Source organism: Schistocerca serialis, chromosome 6 (assembly GCF_023864345.2).
Source record: "Schistocerca serialis cubense isolate TAMUIC-IGC-003099 chromosome 6, iqSchSeri2.2, whole genome shotgun sequence".
Classification (NCBI taxonomy): domain Eukaryota; kingdom Metazoa; phylum Arthropoda; class Insecta; order Orthoptera; family Acrididae; genus Schistocerca; species Schistocerca serialis.
In genome coordinates, this window is record NC_064643.1 from 50,257,144 (window position 1) to 50,278,954 (window position 21,811).

A 21,811-nucleotide genomic window follows, 5' to 3' on the forward strand; every position below is an offset into this window, starting at 1 on the left:
AAACTCGTAGTGGAAGTAACTGTGACGACGTTTAGGTTGACATACAGTGGCATATCGGTTCTGTAGGACTGGCCATATCAAGAATGATAAAGGCCTAAAGAAATGGGAGCAGCTGGCAGGAGTAACCATGACTCTCTTAAGGTAGCCAAATGCCTCGTTACTCTATGAAATTTATTTGAAAACTCGAGGATATCGTGGCTGGAGTAACTCAGACAACGTTAAGGTTTACATGTTGCATCATTTCGCTTCTGCATTGACTGGCCGCAGTACGAATTAAAGAGAGGAAAGATTCAAAGGAAGGGGAGCATCTGGCAGCAGGAACTATGACTCTCTTAAGGTAGCCAAATACCTCGTCATCCGGCGAAGTACATTTGCTAACTCATGAATCTCGTAGTGGGTGTCACTGTGCCGACGTTTAGGTGGACATACAGTGGCATATCGGTTCTGTAGGACTGGCCATATCAAGTATGATAAAGGCCTAAAGAAATGGGAGCAGCTGGCAGGAGTAAACATGACTCTCTTAAGGTAGTCAAATGCCTCGTCACTCTGCGAAATTTATTTGAAAACTAGAGGATATCGTCGTTAAGTAACTCTGACAACGTTAAGGTGGACATGTTGCAGCATTTCGCTTCTGCATGGACTGGCCGCAGTACGAATTAAAGAGAGGAATAATTCAAAGAAAGGGGAGCAGCTGGCAAAAGGAACTATGACTCTCTTAAGGTAGCCAAATGCCTCGTTATCCGGCGAAGTACATTTGCTAACTCGAGAAACTCGTAGTGGAAGTAACGGTGACGACGTTTAGGTTGACATACAGTGGCATATCGGTTCTGTAGGACTGGCCATATCAAGAATGATAAAGGCCTAAAGAAATTGGAGCAGCTGGCAGGAGTAACCAAAACTCTCTTAAGGTAGCCAAATGCCTCGTTACTCTGGGAAATTTATTTGAAAACTCGAGGATATCGTGGCTGGAGTAACTCAGACAACGTTAAGGTTTACATGTTGCATCATTTCGCTTCTGCATTGACTGGCCGCAGTACGAATTAAAGAGAGGAAAGATTCAAAGGAAGGGGAGCATCTGGCAGCAGGAACTATGACTCTCTTAAGGTAGCCAAATACCTCGTCATCCGGCGAAGTACATTTGCTAACTCATGAATCTCGTAGTGGGTGTCACTGTGACGACGTTTAGGTGGACATACAGTGGCATATCGGTTCTGTAGGACTGACCATATCAAGAATGATAAATGCCTGAAAAAATGGGAGCAGCCGGCAGGAGTAACTATGACCCTCTTAAGGTAGCCAAATGCCTCGTCACTCTGCAAAATTTATTTGAAAACTCGGGGATATCGTCGTTGGAGTAACTCAGACAACGTTAAGGTAAACATGTTGCAGCATTTCGCTTCTGCATGGACTGGCCGCAGTACGAATTAAAGAGAGGAAAAGTTCAAAGGAAGGGGAGCAGCTGGCGGCAGGAACTATGACTCTCTTAAGGTAGCCAAATACCTCGTCATCCGGCGAAGTACATTTGCTAACTCATGAATCTCGTAGTGGGTGTCACTGTGACGACGTTTAGGTGGACATACAGTGGCATATCGGTTCTGTAGGACTGACCATATCAAGAATGATAAAGGCCTAAAGAAATGGGAGCAGCTGGCAGGAGTAACCATGACTCTCTTAAGGTAGCCAAATGCCTCGTTACTCTGGGAAATTTATTTGAAAACTCGAGGATATCGTGGCTGGAGTAACTCAGTCAACGTTAAGGTTTACATGTTGCATCATTTCGCTTCTGCATTGACTGGCCGCAGTACGAATTAAAGAGAGGAAAGATTCAAAGGAAGGGGAGCATCTGGCAGCAGGAACTATGACTCTCTTAAGGTAGCCAAATACCTCGTCATCCGGCGAAGTACATTTGCTAACTCATGAATCTCGTAGTGGGTGTCACTGTGACGACGTTTAGGTGGACATACAGTGGCATATTGGTTCTGTAGGACTGACCATATCAAGAATGATAGATGCCTGAAAAAATGGGAGCAGCCGGCAGGAGTAACTATGACCCTCTTAAGGTAGCCAAATGCCTCGTCACTCTGCAAAATTTATTTGAAAACTCGGGGATATCGTCGTTGGAGTAACTCAGACAACGTTAAGGTAAACATGTTGCAGCATTTCGCTTCTGCATGGACTGGCCGCAGTACGAATTAAAGAGAGGAAAAGTTCAAAGGAAGGGGAGCAGCTGGCGGCAGGAACTATGACTCTCTTAAGGTAGCCAAATACCTCGTCATCCGGCGAAGTACATTTGCTAACTCATGAATCTCGTAGTGGGTGTCACTGTGACGACGTTTAGGTGGACATACAGTGGCATATCGGTTCTGTAGGACTGGCCATATCAAGTATGATAAAGGCCTAAAGAAATGGGAGCAGCTGGCAGGAGTAACCATGACTCTCTTAAGGTAGTCAAATGCCTCGTCACTCTGCGAAATTTATTTGAAAACTAGAGGATATCGTCGTTAAGTAACTCTGACAACGTTAAGGTGGACATGTTGCAGCATTTCGCTTCTGCATGGACTGGCCGCAGTACGAATTAAAGAGAGGAATAATTCAAAGAAAGGGGAGCAGCTGGCAAAAGGAACTATGACTCTCTTAAGGTAGCCAAATGCCTCGTTATCCGGCGAAGTACATTTGCTAACTCGAGAAACTCGTAGTGGAAGTAACTGTGACGACGTTTAGGTTGACATACAGTGGCATATCGGTTCTGTAGGACTGGCCATATCAAGAATGATAAAGGCCTAAAGAAATGGGAGCAGCTGGCAGGAGTAACCATGACTCTCTTAAGGTAGCCAAATGCCTCGTTACTCTGGGAAATTTATTTGAAAACTCGAGGATATCGTGGCTGGAGTAACACAGACAACGTTAAGGTAAACATGTTGCAGCATTTCGCTTCTGCATGGACTGGCCGCAGTACGAATTAAAGAGAGGAAAAGTTCAAAGGAAGGGGAGCAGCTGGCGGCAGGAACTATGACTCTCTTAAGGTAGCCAAATACCTCGTCATCCGGCGAAGTACATTTGCTAACTCATGAATCTCGTAGTGGGTGTCACTGTGACGACGTTTAGGTGGACATACAGTGGCATATCGGTTCTGTAGGACTGACCATATCAAGAATGATAAAGGCCTAAAGAAATGGGAGCAGCTGGCAGGAGTAACCATGACTCTCTTAAGGTAGCCAAATGCCTCGTTACTCTGGGAAATTTATTTGAAAACTCGAGGATATCGTGGCTGGAGTAACTCAATCAACGTTAAGGTTTACATGTTGCATCATTTCGCTTCTGCATTGACTGGCCGCAGTACGAATTAAAGAGAGGAAAGATTCAAAGGAAGGGGAGCATCTGGCAGCAGGAACTATGACTCTCTTAAGGTAGCCAAATGCCTCGTCATCCGGCGAAGTACATTTGCTAACTCGAGAAACTAGTAGTGGGAGTAACTGTGACGACGTTAAGGTGGACATACAGTGGCATATCGCTTCTGTAGGACTGACCATATCAAGTATGATAAAGGCCTAAAGAAATGGGAGCAGCCGGCAGGAGTAACCATGACTGTCTTAAGGTAGCCAAATGCGTCGTCACTCTGCGAAATTTATTTGAAAACTCGAGGATATCGTGGCTGGAGTAACTCAGACAACGTTAAGGTTTACATGTTGCATCATTTCGCTTCTGCATTGACTGGCCGCAGTACGAATTAAAGAGAGGAAAGATTCAAAGGAAGGGGAGCATCTGGCAGCAGGAACTATGACTCTCTTAAGGTAGCCAAATACCTCGTCATCCGGCGAAGTACATTTGCTAACTCATGAATCTCGTAGTGGGTGTCACTGTGACGACGTTTAGGTGGACATACAGTGGCATATCGGTTCTGTAGGACTGGCCATATCAAGTATGATAAAGGCCTAAAGAAATGGGAGCAGCTGGCAGGAGTAAACATGACTCTCTTAAGGTAGTCAAATGCCTCGTCACTCTGCGAAATTTATTTGAAAACTAGAGGATATCGTCGTTAAGTAACTCTGACAACGTTAAGGTGGACATGTTGCAGCATTTCGCTTCTGCATGGACTGGCCGCAGTACGAATTAAAGAGAGGAATAATTCAAAGAAAGGGGAGCAGCTGGCAAAAGGAACTATGACTCTCTTAAGGTAGCCAAATGCCTCGTTATCCGGCGAAGTACATTTGCTAACTCGAGAAACTCGTAGTGGAAGTAACGGTGACGACGTTTAGGTTGACATACAGTGGCATATCGGTTCTGTAGGACTGGCCATATCAAGAATGATAAAGGCCTAAAGAAATTGGAGCAGCTGGCAGGAGTAACCAAAACTCTCTTAAGGGAGCCAAATGCCTCGTTACTCTGGGAAATTTATTTGAAAACTCGAGGATATCGTGGCTGGAGTAACTCAGACAACGTTAAGGTTTACATGTTGCATCATTTCGCTTCTGCATTGACTGGTCGCAGTACGAATTAAAGAGAGGAAAGATTCAAAGGAAGGGGAGCATCTGGCAGCAGGAACTATGACTCTCTTAAGGTAGCCAAATACCTCGTCATCCGGCGAAGTACATTTGCTTACTCATGAATCTCGTAGTGGGTGTCACTGTGACGACGTTTAGGTGGACATACAGTGGCATATCGGTTCTGTAGGACTGACCATATCAAGAATGATAAAGGCCTAAAGAAATGGGAGCAGCTGGCAGGAGTAACCATGACTCTCTTAAGGTAGCCAAATGCATCGTTACTCTGGGAAATTTATTTGAAAACTCGAGGATATCGTGGCTGGAGTAACTCAGTCAACGTTAAGGTTTACATGTTGCATCATTTCGCTTCTGCATTGACTGGCCGCAGTACGAATTAAAGAGAGGAAAGATTCAAAGGAAGGGGAGCATCTGGCAGCAGGAACTATGACTCTCTTAAGGTAGCCAAATACCTCGTCATCCGGCGAAGTACATTTGCTAACTCATGAATCTCGTAGTGGGTGTCACTGTGACGACGTTTAGGTGGACATACAGTGGCATATCGGTTCTGTAGGACTGACCATATCATGAATGATAAATGCCTGAAAAAATGGGAGCAGCCGGCAGGAGTAACTATGACCCTCTTAAGGTAGCCAAATGCCTCGTCACTCTGCAAAATTTATTTGAAAACTCGGGGATATCGTCGTTGGAGTAACTCAGACAACGTTAAGGTAAACATGTTGCAGCATTTCGCTTCTGCATGGACTGGCCGCAGTACGAATTAAAGAGAGGAAAAGTTCAAAGGAAGGGGAGCAGCTGGCGGCAGGAACTATGACTCTCTTAAGGTAGCCAAATACCTCGTCATCCGGCGAAGTACATTTGCTAACTCATGAATCTCGTAGTGGGTGTCACTGTGACGACGTTTAGGTGGACATACAGTGGCATATCGGTTCTGTAGGACTGACCATATCAAGAATGATAAAGGCCTAAAGAAATGGGAGCAGCTGGCAGGAGTAACCATGACTCTCTTAAGGTAGCCAAATGCCTCGTTACTCTGGGAAATTTATTTGAAAACTCGAGGATATCGTGGCTGGAGTAACTCAGTCAACGTTAAGGTTTACATGTTGCATCATTTCGCTTCTGCATTGACTGGCCGCAGTACGAATTAAAGAGAGGAAAGATTCAAAGGAAGGGGAGCATCTGGCAGCAGGAACTATGACTCTCTTAAGGTAGCCAAATGCCTCGTTATCCGGCGAAGTACATTTGCTAACTCGAGAAACTCGTAGTGGAAGTAACTGTGACGACGTTTAGGTTGACGTACAGTGGCATATCGGTTCTGTAGGACTGGCCATATCAAGAATGATAAAGGAGTAAAGAAATGGGAGCAGCTGGCAGGAGTAACCATGACTCTCTTAAGGTAGCCAAATGCCTCGTTACTCTATGAAATTTATTTGAAAACTCGAGGATATCGTGGCTGGAGTAACTCAGACAACGTTAAGGTTTACATGTTGCATCATTTCGCTTCTGCATTGACTGGCCGCAGTACGAATTAAAGAGAGGAAAGATTCAAAGGAAGGGGAGCATCTGGCAGCAGGAACTATGACTCTCTTAAGGTAGCCAAATACCTCGTCATCCGGCGAAGTACATTTGCTAACTCATGAATCTCGTAGTGGGTGTCACTGTGACGACGTTTAGGTGGACATACAGTGGCATATCGGTTCTGTAGGACTGGCCATATCAAGTATGATAAAGGCCTAAAGAAATGGGAGCAGCTGGCAGGAGTAAACATGACTCTCTTAAGGTAGTCAAATGCCTCGTCACTCTGCGAAATTTATTTGAAAACTAGAGGATATCGTCGTTAAGTAACTCTGACAACGTTAAGGTGGACATGTTGCAGCATTTCGCTTCTGCATGGACTGGCCGCAGTACGAATTAAAGAGAGGAATAATTCAAAGAAAGGGGAGCAGCTGGCAAAAGGAACTATGACTCTCTTAAGGTAGCCAAATGCCTCGTTATCCGGCGAAGTACATTTGCTAACTCGAGAAACTCGTAGTGGAAGTAACTGTGACGACGTTTAGGTTGACATACAGTGGCATATCGGTTCTGTAGGACTGGCCATATCAAGAATGATAAAGGCCTAAAGAAATGGGAGCAGCTGGCAGGAGTAACCATGACTCTCTTAAGGTAGCCAAATGCCTCGTTACTCTGGGAAATTTATTTGAAAACTCGAGGATATCGTGGCTGGAGTAACTCAGACAACGTTAAGGTTTACATGTTGCATCATTTCGCTTCTGCATTGACTGGCCGCAGTACGAATTAAAGAGAGGAAAGATTCAAAGGAAGGGGAGCATCTGGCAGCAGGAACTATGACTCTCTTAAGGTAGCCAAATACCTCGTCATCCGGCGAAGTACATTTGCTAACTCATGAATCTCGTAGTGGGTGTCACTGTGACGACGTTTAGGTGGACATACAGTGGCATATCGGTTCTGTAGGACTGACCATATCATGAATGATAAATGCCTGAAAAAATGGGAGCAGCCGGCAGGAGTAACTATGACCCTCTTAAGGTAGCCAAATGCCTCGTCACTCTGCAAAATTTATTTGAAAACTCGGGGATATCGTCGTTGGAGTAACTCAGACAACGTTAAGGTAAACATGTTGCAGCATTTCGCTTCTGCATGGACTGGCCGCAGTACGAATTAAAGAGAGGAAAAGTTCAAAGGAAGGGGAGCAGCTGGCGGCAGGAACTATGACTCTCTTAAGGTAGCCAAATACCTCGTCATCCGGCGAAGTACATTTGCTAACTCATGAATCTCGTAGTGGGTGTCACTGTGACGACGTTTAGGTGGACATACAGTGGCATATCGGTTCTGTAGGACTGACCATATCAAGAATGATAAAGGCCTAAAGAAATGGGATCAGCTGGCAGGAGTAACCATGACTCTCTTAAGGTAGCCAAATGCCTCGTTACTCTGGGAAATTTATTTGAAAACTCGAGGATATCGTGGCTGGAGTAACTCAGTCAACGTTAAGGTTTACATGTTGCATCATTTCGCTTCTGCATTGACTGGCCGCAGTACGAATTAAAGAGAGGAAAGATTCAAAGGAAGGGGAGCATCTGGCAGCAGGAACTATGACTCTCTTAAGGTAGCCAAATGCCTCGTTATCCGGCGAAGTACATTTGCTAACTCGAGAAACTCGTAGTGGAAGTAACTGTGACGACGTTTAGGTTGACGTACAGTGGCATATCGGTTCTGTAGGACTGGCCATATCAAGAATGATAAAGGAGTAAAGAAATGGGAGCAGCTGGCAGGAGTAACCATGACTCTCTTAAGGTAGCCAAATGCCTCGTTACTCTATGAAATTTATTTGAAAACTCGAGGATATCGTGGCTGGAGTAACTCAGACAACGTTAAGGTTTACATGTTGCATCATTTCGCTTCTGCATTGACTGGCCGCAGTGCGAATTAAAGAGAGGAAAGATTCAAAGGAAGGGGAGCATCTGGCAGCAGGAACTATGACTCTCTTAAGGTAGCCAAATACCTCGTCATCCGGCGAAGTACATTTGCTAACTCATGAATCTCGTAGTGGGTGTCACTGTGACGACGTTTAGGTGGACATACAGTGGCATATCGGTTCTGTAGGACTGGCCATATCAAGTATGATAAAGGCCTAAAGAAATGGGAGCAGCTGGCAGGAGTAAACATGACTCTCTTAAGGTAGTCAAATGCCTCGTCACTCTGCGAAATTTATTTGAAAACTAGAGGATATCGTCGTTAAGTAACTCTGACAACGTTAAGGTGGACATGTTGCAGCATTTCGCTTCTGCATGGACTGGCCGCAGTACGAATTAAAGAGAGGAATAATTCAAAGAAAGGGGAGCAGCTGGCAAAAGGAACTATGACTCTCTTAAGGTAGCCAAATGCCTCGTTATCCGGCGAAGTACATTTGCTAACTCGAGAAACTCGTAGTGGAAGTAACGGTGACGACGTTTAGGTTGACATACAGTGGCATATCGGTTCTGTAGGACTGGCCATATCAAGAATGATAAAGGCCTAAAGAAATTGGAGCAGCTGGCAGGAGTAACCATGACTCTCTTAAGGTAGCCAAATGCCTCGTTACTCTGCGAAATTTATTTGAAAACTCGAGGATATCGTGGCTGGAGTAACTCAGACAACGTTAAGGTTTACATGTTGCATCATTTCGCTTCTGCATTGACTGGCCGCAGTACGAATTAAAGAGAGGAAAGATTCAAAGGAAGGGGAGCATCTGGCAGCAGGAACTATGACTCTCTTAAGGTAGCCAAATACCTCGTCATCCGGCGAAGTACATTTGCTAACTCATGAATCTCGTAGTGGGTGTCACTGTGACGACGTTTAGGTGGACATACAGTGGCATATCGGTTCTGTAGGACTGACCATATCAAGAATGATAAAGGCCTAAAGAAATGGGAGCAGCTGGCAGGAGTAACCATGACTCTCTTAAGGTAGCCAAATGCATCGTTACTCTGGGAAATTTATTTGAAAACTCGAGGATATCGTGGCTGGAGTAACTCAGTCAACGTTAAGGTTTACATGTTGCATCATTTCGCTTCTGCATTGACTGGCCGCAGTACGAATTAAAGAGAGGAATAATTCAAAGAAAGGGGAGCATCTGGCAGCAGGAACTATGACTCTCTTAAGGTAGCCAAATACCTCGTCATCCGGCGAAGTACATTTGCTAACTCATGAATCTCGTAGTGGGTGTCACTGTGACGACGTTTAGGTGGACATACAGTGGCATATCGGTTCTGTAGGACTGACCATATCAAGAATGATAAAGGCCTAAAGAAATGGGAGCAGCTGGCAGGAGTAACCATGACTCTCTTAAGGTAGCCAAATGCCTCGTTACTCTGGGAAATTTATTTGAAAACTCGAGGATATCGTGGCTGGAGTAACTCAGTCAACGTTAAGGTTTACATGTTGCATCATTTCGCTTCTGCATTGACTGGCCGCAGTACGAATTAAAGAGAGGAAAGATTCAAAGGAAGGGGAGCATCTGGCAGCAGGAACTATGACTCTCTTAAGGTAGCCAAATGCCTCGTCATCCGGCGAAGTACATTTGCTAACTCATGAATCTCGTAGTGGGTGTCACTGTGACGACGTTTAGGTGGACATACAGTGGCATATCGGTTCTGTAGGACTGACCATATCAAGAATGATAAAGGCCTAAAGAAATGGGAGCAGCTGGCAGGAGTAACCATGACTCTCTTAAGGTAGCCAAATGCATCGTTACTCTGGGAAATTTATTTGAAAACTCGAGGATATCGTGGCTGGAGTAACTCAGTCAACGTTAAGGTTTACATGTTGCATCATTTCGCTTCTGCATTGACTGGCCGCAGTACGAATTAAAGAGAGGAAAGATTCAAAGGAAGGGGAGCATCTGGCAGCAGTAACTATGACTCTCTTAAGGTAGCCAAATACCTCGTCATCCGGCGAAGTACATTTGCTAACTCATGAATCTCGTAGTGGGTGTCACTGTGACGACGTTTAGGTGGACATACAGTGGCATATCGGTTCTGTAGGACTGGCCATATCAAGTATGATAAAGGCCTAAAGAAATGGGAGCAGCTGGCAGGAGTAAACATGACTCTCTTAAGGTAGTCAAATGCCTCGTCACTCTGCGAAATTTATTTGAAAACTAGAGGATATCGTCGTTAAGTAACTCAGACAACGTTAAGGTGGACATGTTGCAGCATTTCGCTTCTGCATGGACTGGCCGCAGTACGAATTAAAGAGAGGAATAATTCAAAGAAAGGGGAGCAGCTGGCAAAAGGAACTATGACTCTCTTAAGGTAGCCAAATGCCTCGTTATCCGGCGAAGTACATTTGCTAACTCGAGAAACTCGTAGTGGAAGTAACGGTGACGACGTTTAGGTTGACATACAGTGGCATATCGGTTCTGTAGGACTGGCCATATCAAGAATGATAAAGGCCTAAAGAAATTGGAGCAGCTGGCAGGAGTAACCATGACTCTCTTAAGGTAGCCAAATGCCTCGTTACTCTGGGAAATTTATTTGAAAACTCGAGGATATCGTGGCTGGAGTAACTCAGACAACGTTAAGGTTTACATGTTGCATCATTTCGCTTCTGCATTGACTGGCCGCAGTACGAATTAAAGAGAGGAAAGATTCAAAGGAAGGGGAGCATCTGGCAGCAGGAACTATGACTCTCTTAAGGTAGCCAAATACCTCGTCATCCGGCGAAGTACATTTGCTAACTCATGAATCTCGTAGTGGGTGTCACTGTGACGACGTTTAGGTGGACATACAGTGGCATATCGGTTCTGTAGGACTGACCATATCAAGAATGATAAAGGCCTAAAGAAATGGGAGCAGCTGGCAGGAGTAACCATGACTCTCTTAAGGTAGCCAAATGCATCGTTACTCTGGGAAATTTATTTGAAAACTCGAGGATATCGTGGCTGGAGTAACTCAGTCAACGTTAAGGTTTACATGTTGCATCATTTCGCTTCTGCATTGACTGGCCGCAGTACGAATTAAAGAGAGGAAAGATTCAAAGGAAGGGGAGCATCTGGCAGCAGGAACTATGACTCTCTTAAGGTAGCCAAATACCTCGTCATCCGGCGAAGTACATTTGCTAACTCATGAATCTCGTAGTGGGTGTCACCGTGACGACGTTTAGGTGGACATACAGTGGCATATCGGTTCTGTAGGACTGACCATATCAAGAATGATAAAGGCCTAAAGAAATGGGAGCAGCTGGCAGGAGTAACCATGACTCTCTTAAGGTAGCCAAATGCATCGTTACTCTGGGAAATTTATTTGAAAACTCGAGGATATCGTGGCTGGAGTAACTCAGTCAACGTTAAGGTTTACATGTTGCATCATTTCGCTTCTGCATTGACTGGCCGCAGTACGAATTAAAGAGAGGAAAGATTCAAAGGAAGGGGAGCATCTGGCAGCAGGAACTATGACTCTCTTAAGGTAGCCAAATACCTCGTCATCCGGCGAAGTACCTTTGCTAACTCATAAATCTCGTAGTGGGTGTCACTGTGACGACGTTTAGGTGGACATACAGTGGCATATCGGTTCTGTAGGACTGACCATATCAAGAATGATAAAGGCCTAAAGAAATGGGAGCAGCTGGCAGGAGTAACCATGACTCTCTTAAGGTAGCCAAATGCCTCGTTACTCTGGGAAATTTATTTGAAAACTCGAGGATATCGTGGCTGGAGTAACTCAGTCAACGTTAAGGTTTACATGTTGCATCATTTCGCTTCTGCATTGACTGGCCGCAGTACGAATTAAAGAGAGGAAAGATTCAAAGGAAGGGGAGCATCTGGCAGCAGGAACTATGACTCTCTTAAGGTAGCCAAATACCTCGTCATCCGGCGAAGTACATTTGCTAACTCATGAATCTCGTAGTGGGTGTCACTGTGACGACGTTTAGGTGGACATACAGTGGCATATCGGTTCTGTAGGACTGACCATATCAAGAATGATAAAGGCCTAAAGAAATGGGAGCAGCTGGCAGGAGTAACCATGACTCTCTTAAGGTAGCCAAATGCATCGTTACTCTGGGAAATTTATTTGAAAACTCGAGGATATCGTGGCTGGAGTAACTCAGTCAACGTTAAGGTTTACATGTTGCATCATTTCGCTTCTGCATTGACTGGCCGCAGTACGAATTAAAGAGAGGAAGGATTCAAAGGAAGGGGAGCATCTGGCAGCAGGAACTATGACTCCCTTAAGGTAGCCAAATACCTCGTCATCCGGCGAAGTACATTTGCTAACTCATGAATCTCGTAGTGGGTGTCACTGTGACGACGTTTAGGTGGACATACAGTGGCATATCGGTTCTGTAGGACTGACCATATCAAGAATGATAAAGGCCTAAAGAAATGGGAGCAGCTGGCAGGAGTAACCATGACTCTCTTAAGGTAGCCAAATGCCTCGTTACTCTGGGAAATTTATTTGAAAACTCGAGGATATCGTGGCTGGAGTAACTCAGTCAACGTTAAGGTTTACATGTTGCATCATTTCGCTTCTGCATTGACTGGCCGCAGTACGAATTAAAGAGAGGAAAGATTCAAAGGAAGGGGAGCATCTGGCAGCAGGAACTATGACTCTCTTAAGGTAGCCAAATACCTCGTCATCCGGCGAAGTACATTTGCTAACTCATGAATCTCGTAGTGGGTGTCACTGTGACGACGTTTAGGTGGACATACAGTGGCATATCGGTTCTGTAGGACTGACCATATCAAGAATGATAAAGGCCTAAAGAAATGGGAGCAGCTGGCAGGAGTAACCATGACTCTCTTAAGGTAGCCAAATGCATCGTTACTCTGGGAAATTTATTTGAAAACTCGAGGATATCGTGGCTGGAGTAACTCAGTCAACGTTAAGGTTTACATGTTGCATCATTTCGCTTCTGCATTGACTGGCCGCAGTACGAATTAAAGAGAGGAAAGATTCAAAGGAAGGGGAGCATCTGGCAGCAGGAACTATGACTCTCTTAAGGTAGCCAAATACCTCGTCATCCGGCGAAGTACATTTGCTAACTCATGAATCTCGTAGTGGGTGTCACTGTGACGACGTTTAGGTGGACATACAGTGGCATATCGGTTCTGTAGGACTGGCCATATCAAGTATGATAAAGGCCTAAAGAAATGGGAGCAGCTGGCAGGAGTAAACATGACTCTCTTAAGGTAGTCAAATGCCTCGTCACTCTGCGAAATTTATTTGAAAACTAGAGGATATCGTCGTTAAGTAACTCTGACAACGTTAAGGTGGACATGTTGCAGCATTTCGCTTCTGCATGGACTGGCCGCAGTACGAATTAAAGAGAGGAATAATTCAAAGAAAGGGGAGCAGCTGGCAAAAGGAACTATGACTCTCTTAAGGTAGCCAAATGCCTCGTTATCCGGCGAAGTACATTTGCTAACTCGAGAAACTCGTAGTGGAAGTAACGGTGACGACGTTTAGGTTGACATACAGTGGCATATCGGTTCTGTAGGACTGGCCATATCAAGAATGATAAAGGCCTAAAGAAATTGGAGCAGCTGGCAGGAGTAACCATGACTCTCTTAAGGTAGCCAAATGCCTCGTTACTCTGGGAAATTTATTTGAAAACTCGAGGATATCGTGGCTGGAGTAACTCAGACAACGTTAAGGTTTACATGTTGCATCATTTCGCTTCTGCATTGACTGGCCGCAGTACGAATTAAAGAGAGGAAAAATTCAAAGGAAGGGGAGCATCTGGCAGCAGGAACTATGACTCTCTTAAGGTAGCCAAATACCTCGTCATCCGGCGAAGTACATTTGCTAACTCATGAATCTCGTAGTGGGTGTCACTGTGACGACGTTTAGGTGGACATACAGTGGCATATCGGTTCTGTAGGACTGACCATATCAAGAATGATAAAGGCCTAAAGAAATGGGAGCAGCTGGCAGGAGTAACCATGACTCTCTTAAGGTAGCCAAATGCATCGTTACTCTGGGAAATTTATTTGAAAACTCGAGGATATCGTGGCTGGAGTAACTCAGTCAACGTTAAGGTTTACATGTTGCATCATTTCGCTTCTGCATTGACTGGCCGCAGTACGAATTAAAGAGAGGAAAGATTCAAAGGAAGGGGAGCATCTGGCAGCAGGAACTATGACTCTCTTAAGGTAGCCAAATACCTCGTCATCCGGCGAAGTACATTTGCTAACTCATGAATCTCGTAGTGGGTGTCACTGTGACGACGTTTAGGTGGACATACAGTGGCATATCGGTTCTGTAGGACTGACCATATCAAGAATGATAAAGGCCTAAAGAAATGGGAGCAGCTGGCAGGAGTAACCATGACTCTCTTAAGGTAGCCAAATGCCTCGTTACTCTGGGAAATTTATTTGAAAACTCGAGGATATCGTGGCTGGAGTAACTCAGTCAACGTTAAGGTTTACATGTTGCATCATTTCGCTTCTGCATTGACTGGCCGCAGTACGAATTAAAGAGAGGAAAGATTCAAAGGAACGGGAGCATCTGGCAGCAGGAACTATGACTCTCTTAAGGTAGCCAAATACCTCGTCATCCGGCGAAGTACATTTGCTAACTCATGAATCTCGTAGTGGGTGTCACTGTGACGACGTTTAGGTGGACATACAGTGGCATATCGGTTCTGTAGGACTGACCATATCAAGAATGATAAAGGCCTAAAGAAATGGGAGCAGCTGGCAGGAGTAACCATGACTCTCTTAAGGTAGCCAAATGCATCGTTACTCTGGGAAATTTATTTGAAAACTCGAGGATATCGTGGCTGGAGTAACTCAGTCAACGTTAAGGTTTACATGTTGCATCATTTCGCTTCTGCATTGACTGGCCGCAGTACGAATTAAAGAGAGGAAAGATTCAAAGGAAGGGGAGCATCTGGCAGCAGGAACTATGACTCTCTTAAGGTAGCCAAATACCTCGTCATCCGGCGAAGTACATTTGCTAACTCATGAATCTCGTAGTGGGTGTCACTGTGACGACGTTTTGGTGGACATACAGTGGCATATCGGTTCTGTAGGACTGACCATATCAAGAATGATAAAGGCCTAAAGAAATGGGAGCAGCTGGCAGGAGTAACCATGACTCTCTTAAGGTAGCCAAATGCATCGTTACTCTGGGAAATTTATTTGAAAACTCGAGGATATCGTGGCTGGAGTAACTCAGTCAACGTTAAGGTTTACATGTTGCATCATTTCGCTTCTGCATTGACTGGCCGCAGTACGAATTAAAGAGAGGAAAGATTCAAAGGAAGGGGAGCATCTGGCAGCAGGAACTATGACTCTCTTAAGGTAGCCAAATACCTCGTCATCCGGCGAAGTACATTTGCTAACTCATGAATCTCGTAGTGGGTGTCACTGTGACGACGTTTAGGTGGACATACAGTGGCATATCGGTTCTGTAGGACTGACCATATCAAGAATGATAAAGGCCTAAAGAAATGGGAGCAGCTGGCAGGAGTAACCATGACTCTCTTAAGGTAGCCAAATGCCTCGTTACTCTGGGAAATTTATTTGAAAACTCGAGGATATCGTGGCTGGAGTAACTCAGTCAACGTTAAGGTTTACATGTTGCATCATTTCGCTTCTGCATTGACTGGCCGCAGTACGAATTAAAGAGAGGAAAGATTCAAAGGAAGGGGAGCATCTGGCAGCAGGAACTATGACTCTCTTAAGGTAGCCAAATACCTCGTCATCCGGCGAAGTACATTTGCTAACTCATGAATCTCGTTGTGGGTGTCACTGTGACGACGTTTAGGTGGACATACAGTGGCATATCGGTTCTGTAGGACTGACCATATCAAGAATGATAAAGGCCTAAAGAAATGGGAGCAGCTGGCAGGAGTAACCATGACTCTCTTAAGGTAGCCAAATGCATCGTTACTCTGGGAAATTTATTTGAAAACTCGAGGATATCGTGGCTGGAGTAACTCAGTCAACGTTAAGGTTTACATGTTGCATCATTTCGCTTCTGCATTGACTGGCCGCAGTACGAATTAAAGAGAGGAAAGATTCAAAGGAAGGGGAGCATCTGGCAGCAGGAACTATGACTCTCTTAAGGTAGCCAAATACCTCGTCATCCGGCGAAGTACATTTGCTAACTCATGAATCTCGTAGTGGGTGTCACTGTGACGACGTTTAGGTGGACATACAGTGGCATATCGGTTCTGTAGGACTGGCCATATCAAGTATGATAAAGGCCTAAAGAAATGGGAGCATCTGGCAGGAGTAAACATGACTCTCTTAAGGTAGTCAAATGCCTCGTCACTCTGCGAAATTTATTTGAAAACTAGAGGATATCGTCGTTAAGTAACTCTGACAACGTTAAGGTGGACATGTTGCAGCATTTCGCTTCTGCATGGACTGGCCGCAGTACGAATTAAAGAGAGGAATAATTCAAAGAAAGGGGAGCAGCTGGCAAAAGGAACTATGACTCTCTTAAGGTAGCCAAATGCCTCGTTATCCGGCGAATTACATTTGCTAACTCGAGAAACTCGTAGTGGAAGTAACGGTGACGACGTTTAGGTTGACATACAGTGGCATATCGGTTTTGTAGGACTGGCCATATCAAGAATGATAAAGGCCTAAAGAAATTGGAGCAGCTGGCAGGAGTAACCATGACTCTCTTAAGGTAGCCAAATGCCTCGTTACTCTGGGAAATTTATTTGAAAACTCGAGGATATCGTGGCTGGAGTTACTCAGACAACGTTAAGGTTTACATGTTGCATCATTTCGCTTCTGCATTGACTGGCCGCAGTACGAATTAAAGAGAGGAAAGATTCAAAGGAAGGGGAGCATCTGGCAGCAGGAACTATGACTCTCTTAAGGTAGCCAAATACCTCGTCATCCGGCGAAGTACATTTGCTAACTCATGAATCTCGTAGTGGGTGTCACTGTGACGACGTTTAGGTGGACATACAGTGGCATATCGGTTCTGTAGGACTGACCATATCAAGAATGATAAAGGCCTAAAGAAATGGGAGCAGCTGGCAGGAGTAACCATGACTCTCTTAAGGTAGCCAAATGCATCGTTAATCTGGGAAATTTATCTGAAAACTCGAGGATATCGTGGCTGGAGTAACTCAGTCAACGTTAAGGTTTACATGTTGCATCATTTCGCTTCTGCATTGACTGGCCGCAGTACGAATTAAAGAGAGGAAAGATTCAAAGGAAGGGGAGCATCTGGCAGCAGGAACTATGACTCTCTTAAGGTAGCCAAATACCTCGTCATCCGGCGAAGTACATTTGCTAACTCATGAATCTCGTAGTGGGTGTCACTGTGACGACGTTTAGGTGGACATACAGTGGCATATCGGTTCTGTAGGACTGACCATATCAAGAATGATAAAGGCCTAAAGAAATGGGAGCAGCTGGCAGGAGTAACCATGACTCTCTTAAGGTAGCCAAATGCCTCGTTACTCTGGGAAATTTATTTGAAAACTCGAGGATATCGTGGCTGGAGTAACTCAGTCAACGTTAAGGTTTACATGTTGCATCATTTCGCTTCTGCATTGACTGGCCGCAGTACGAATTAAAGAGAGGAAAGATTCAAAGGAAGGGGAGCATCTGGCAGCAGGAACTATGACTCTCTTAAGGTAGCCAAATACCTCGTCATCCGGCGAAGTACATTTGCTAACTCATGAATCTCGTAGTGGGTGTCACTGTGACGACGTTTAGGTGGACATACAGTGGCATATCGGTTCTGTAGGACTGACCATATCAAGAATGATAAAGGCCTAAAGAAATGGGAGCAGCTGGCAGGAGTAACCATGACTCTCTTAAGGTAGCCAAATGCCTCGTTACTCTGGGAAATTTATTTGAAAACTCGAGGATATCGTGGCTGGAGTAACTCAGTCAACGTTAAGGTTTACATGTTGCATCATTTCGCTTCTGCATTGACTGGCCGCAGTACGAATTAAAGAGAGGAAAGATTCAAAGGAAGGGGAGCATCTGGCAGCAGGAACTATGACTCTCTTAAGGTAGCCAAATACCTCGTCATCCGGCGAAGTACATTTGCTAACTCATGAATCTCGTAGTGGGTGTCACTGTGACGACGTTTAGGTGGACATACAGTGGCATATCGGTTCTGTAGGACTGACCATATCAAGAATGATAAATGCCTGAAAAAATGGGAGCAGCCGGCAGGAGTACCTATGACCCTCTTAAGGTAGCCAAATGCCTCGTCACTCTGCAAAATTTATTTGAAAACTCGGGGATATCGTCGTTGGAGTAACTCAGACAACGTTAAGGTAAACATGTTGCAGCATTTCGCTTCTGCATGGCTTGGCCGCAGTACGAATTAAAGAGAGGAAAAGTTCAAAGGAAGGGGAGCAGCTGGCGGCAGGAACTATGACTCTCTTAAGGTAGCCAAATACCTCGTCATCCGGCGAAGTACATTTGCTAACTCATGAATCTCGTAGTGGGTGTCACTGTGACGACGTTTAGGTGGACATACAGTGGCATATCGGTTCTGTAGGACTGACCATATCAAGAATGATAAAGGCCTAAAGAAATGGGAGCAGCTGGCAGGAGTAACCATGACTCTCTTAAGGTAGCCAAATGCCTCGTTACTCTGGGAAATTTATTTGAAAACTCGAGGATATCGTGGCTGGAGTAACTCAGTCAACGTTAAGGTTTACATGTTGCATCATTTCGCTTCTGCATTGACTGGCCGCAGTACGAATTAAAGAGAGGAAAGATTCAAAGGAAGGGGAGCATCTGGCAGCAGGAACTATGACTCTCTTAAGGTAGCCAAATGCCTCGTTATCCGGCGAAGTACATTTGCTACCTCGAGAAACTCGTAGTGGAAGTAACTGTGACGACGTTTAGGTGGACATACAGTGGCATATCGGTTCTGTAGGACTGGCCATATCAAGTATGATAAAGGCCTAAAGAAATGGGAGCAGCTGGCAGGAGTAAACATGACTCTCTTAAGGTAGTCAAATGCCTCGTCACTCTGCGAAATTTATTTGAAAACTAGAGGATATCGTCGTTAAGTAACTCTGACAACGTTAAGGTGGACATGTTGCAGCATTTCGCTTCTGCATGGACTGGCCGCAGTACGAATTAAAGAGAGGAATAATTCAAAGAAAGGGGAGCAGCTGGCAAAAGGAACTATGACTCTCTTAAGGTAGCCAAATGCCTCGTTATCCGGCGAAGTACATTTGCTAACTCGAGAAACTCGTAGTGGAAGTAACGGTGACGACGTTTAGGTTGACATACAGTGGCATATCGGTTCTGTAGGACTGGCCATATCAAGAATGATAAAGGCCTAAAGAAATTGGAGCAGCTGGCAGGAGTAACCATGACTCTCTTAAGGTAGCCAAATGCCTCGTTACTCTGGGAAATTTATTTGAAAACTCGAGGATATCGTGGCTGGAGTAACTCAGACAACGTTAAGGTTTACATGTTGCATCATTTCGCTTCTGCATTGACTGGCCGCAGTACGAATTAAAGAGAGGAAAGATTCAAAGGAAGGGGAGCATCTGGCAGCAGGAACTATGACTCTCTTAAGGTAGCCAAATACCTCGTCATCCGGCGAAGTACATTTGCTAACTCATGAATCTCGTAGTGGGTGTCACTGTGACGACGTTTAGGTGGACATACAGTGGCATATCGGTTCTGTAGGACTGACCATATCAAGAATGATAAAGGCCTAAAGAAATGGGAGCAGCTGGCAGGAGTAACCATGACTCTCTTAAGGTAGCCAAATGCATCGTTACTCTGGGAAATTTATTTGAAAACTCGAGGATATCGTGGCTGGAGTAACTCAGTCAACGTTAAGGTTTACATGTTGCATCATTTCGCTTCTGCATTGACTGGCCGCAGTACGAATTAAAGAGAGGAAAGATTCAAAGGAAGGGGAGCATCTGGCAGCAGGAACTATGACTCTCTTAAGGTAGCCAAATACCTCGTCATCCGGCGAAGTACATTTGCTAACTCATGAATCTCGTAGTGGGTGTCACTGTGACGACGTTTAGGTGGACATACAGTGGCATATCGGTTCTGTAGGACTGACCATATCAAGAATGATAAAGGCCTAAAGAAATGGGAGCAGCTGGCAGGAGTAACCATGACTCTCTTAAGGTAGCCAAATGCATCGTTACTCTGGGAAATTTATTTGAAAACTCGAGGATATCGTGGCTGGAGTAACTCAGTCAACGTTAAGGTTTACATGTTGCATCATTTCGCTTCTGCATTGACTGGCCGCAGTACGAATTAAAGAGAGGAAAGATTCAAAGGAAGGGGAGCATCTGGCAGCAGGAACTATGACTCTCTTAAGGTAGCCAAATACCTCGTCATCCGGCGAAGTACATTTGCTAACTCATGAATCTCGTAGTGGGTGTCACTGTGACGACGTTTAGGTGGACATACAGTGGCATATCGGTTCTGTAGGACTGACCATATCAAGAATGATAAAGGCCTAAAGAAATGGGAGCAGCTGGCAGGAGTAACCATGACTCTCTTAAGGTAGCCAAATGCCTCGTTACTCTGGGAAATTTATTTGAAAACTCGAGGATATCGTGGCTGGAGTAACTCAGTCAACGTTAAGGTTTACATGTTGCATCATTTCGCTTCTGCATTGACTGGCCGCAGTACGAATTAAAGAGAGGAAAGATTCAAAGGAAGGGGAGCATCTGGCAGCAGGAACTATGACTCTCTTAAGGTAGCCAAATGCCTCGTTATCCGGCGAAGTACATTTGCTACCTCGAGAAACTCGTAGTGGAAGAAACTGTGACGACGTTTAGGTGGACATACAGTGGCATATCGGTTCTGTAGGACTGGCCATATCAAGTATGATAAAGGCCTAAAGAAATGGGAGCAGCTGGCAGGAGTAAACATGACTCTCTTAAGGTAGTCAAATGCCTCGTCACTCTGCGAAATTTATTTGAAAACTAGAGGATATCGTCGTTAAGTAACTCTGACAACGTTAAGGTGGACATGTTGCAGCATTTCGCTTCTGCATGGACTGGCCGCAGTACGAATTAAAGAGAGGAATAATTCAAAGAAAGGGGAGCAGCTGGCAAAAGAAACTATGACTCTCTTAAGGTAGCCAAATGCCTCGTTATCCGGCGAAGTACATTTGCTAACTCGAGAAACTCGTAGTGGAAGTAACGGTGACGACGTTTAGGTTGACATACAGTGGCATATCGGTTCTGTAGGACTGGCCATATCAAGAATGATAAAGGCCTAAAGAAATTGGAGCAGCTGGCAGGAGTAACCATGACTCTCTTAAGGTAGCCAAATGCCTCGTTACTCTGGGAAATTTATTTGAAAACTCGAGGATATCGTGGCTGGAGTAACTCAGACAACGTTAAGGTTTACATGTTGCATCATTTCGCTTCTGCATTGACTGGCCGCAGTACGAATTAAAGAGAGGAAAGATTCAAAGGAAGGGGAGCATCTGGCAGCAGGAACTATGACTCTCTTAAGGTAGCCAAATACCTCGTCATCCGGCGAAGTACATTTGCTAACTCATGAATCTCGTAGTGGGTGTGACTGTGACGACGTTTAGGTGGACATACAGTGGCATATCGGTTCTGTAGGACTGACCATATCAAGAATGATAAAGGCCTAAAGAAATGGGAGCAGCTGGCAGGAGTAACCATGACTCTCTTAAGGTAGCCAAATGCATCGTTACTCTGGGAAATTTATTTGAAAACTCGAGGATATCGTGGCTGGAGTAACTCAGTCAACGTTAAGGTTTACATGTTGCATCATTTCGCTTCTGCATTGACTGGCCGCAGTACGAATTAAAGAGAGGAAAGATTCAAAGGAAGGGGAGCATCTGGCAGCA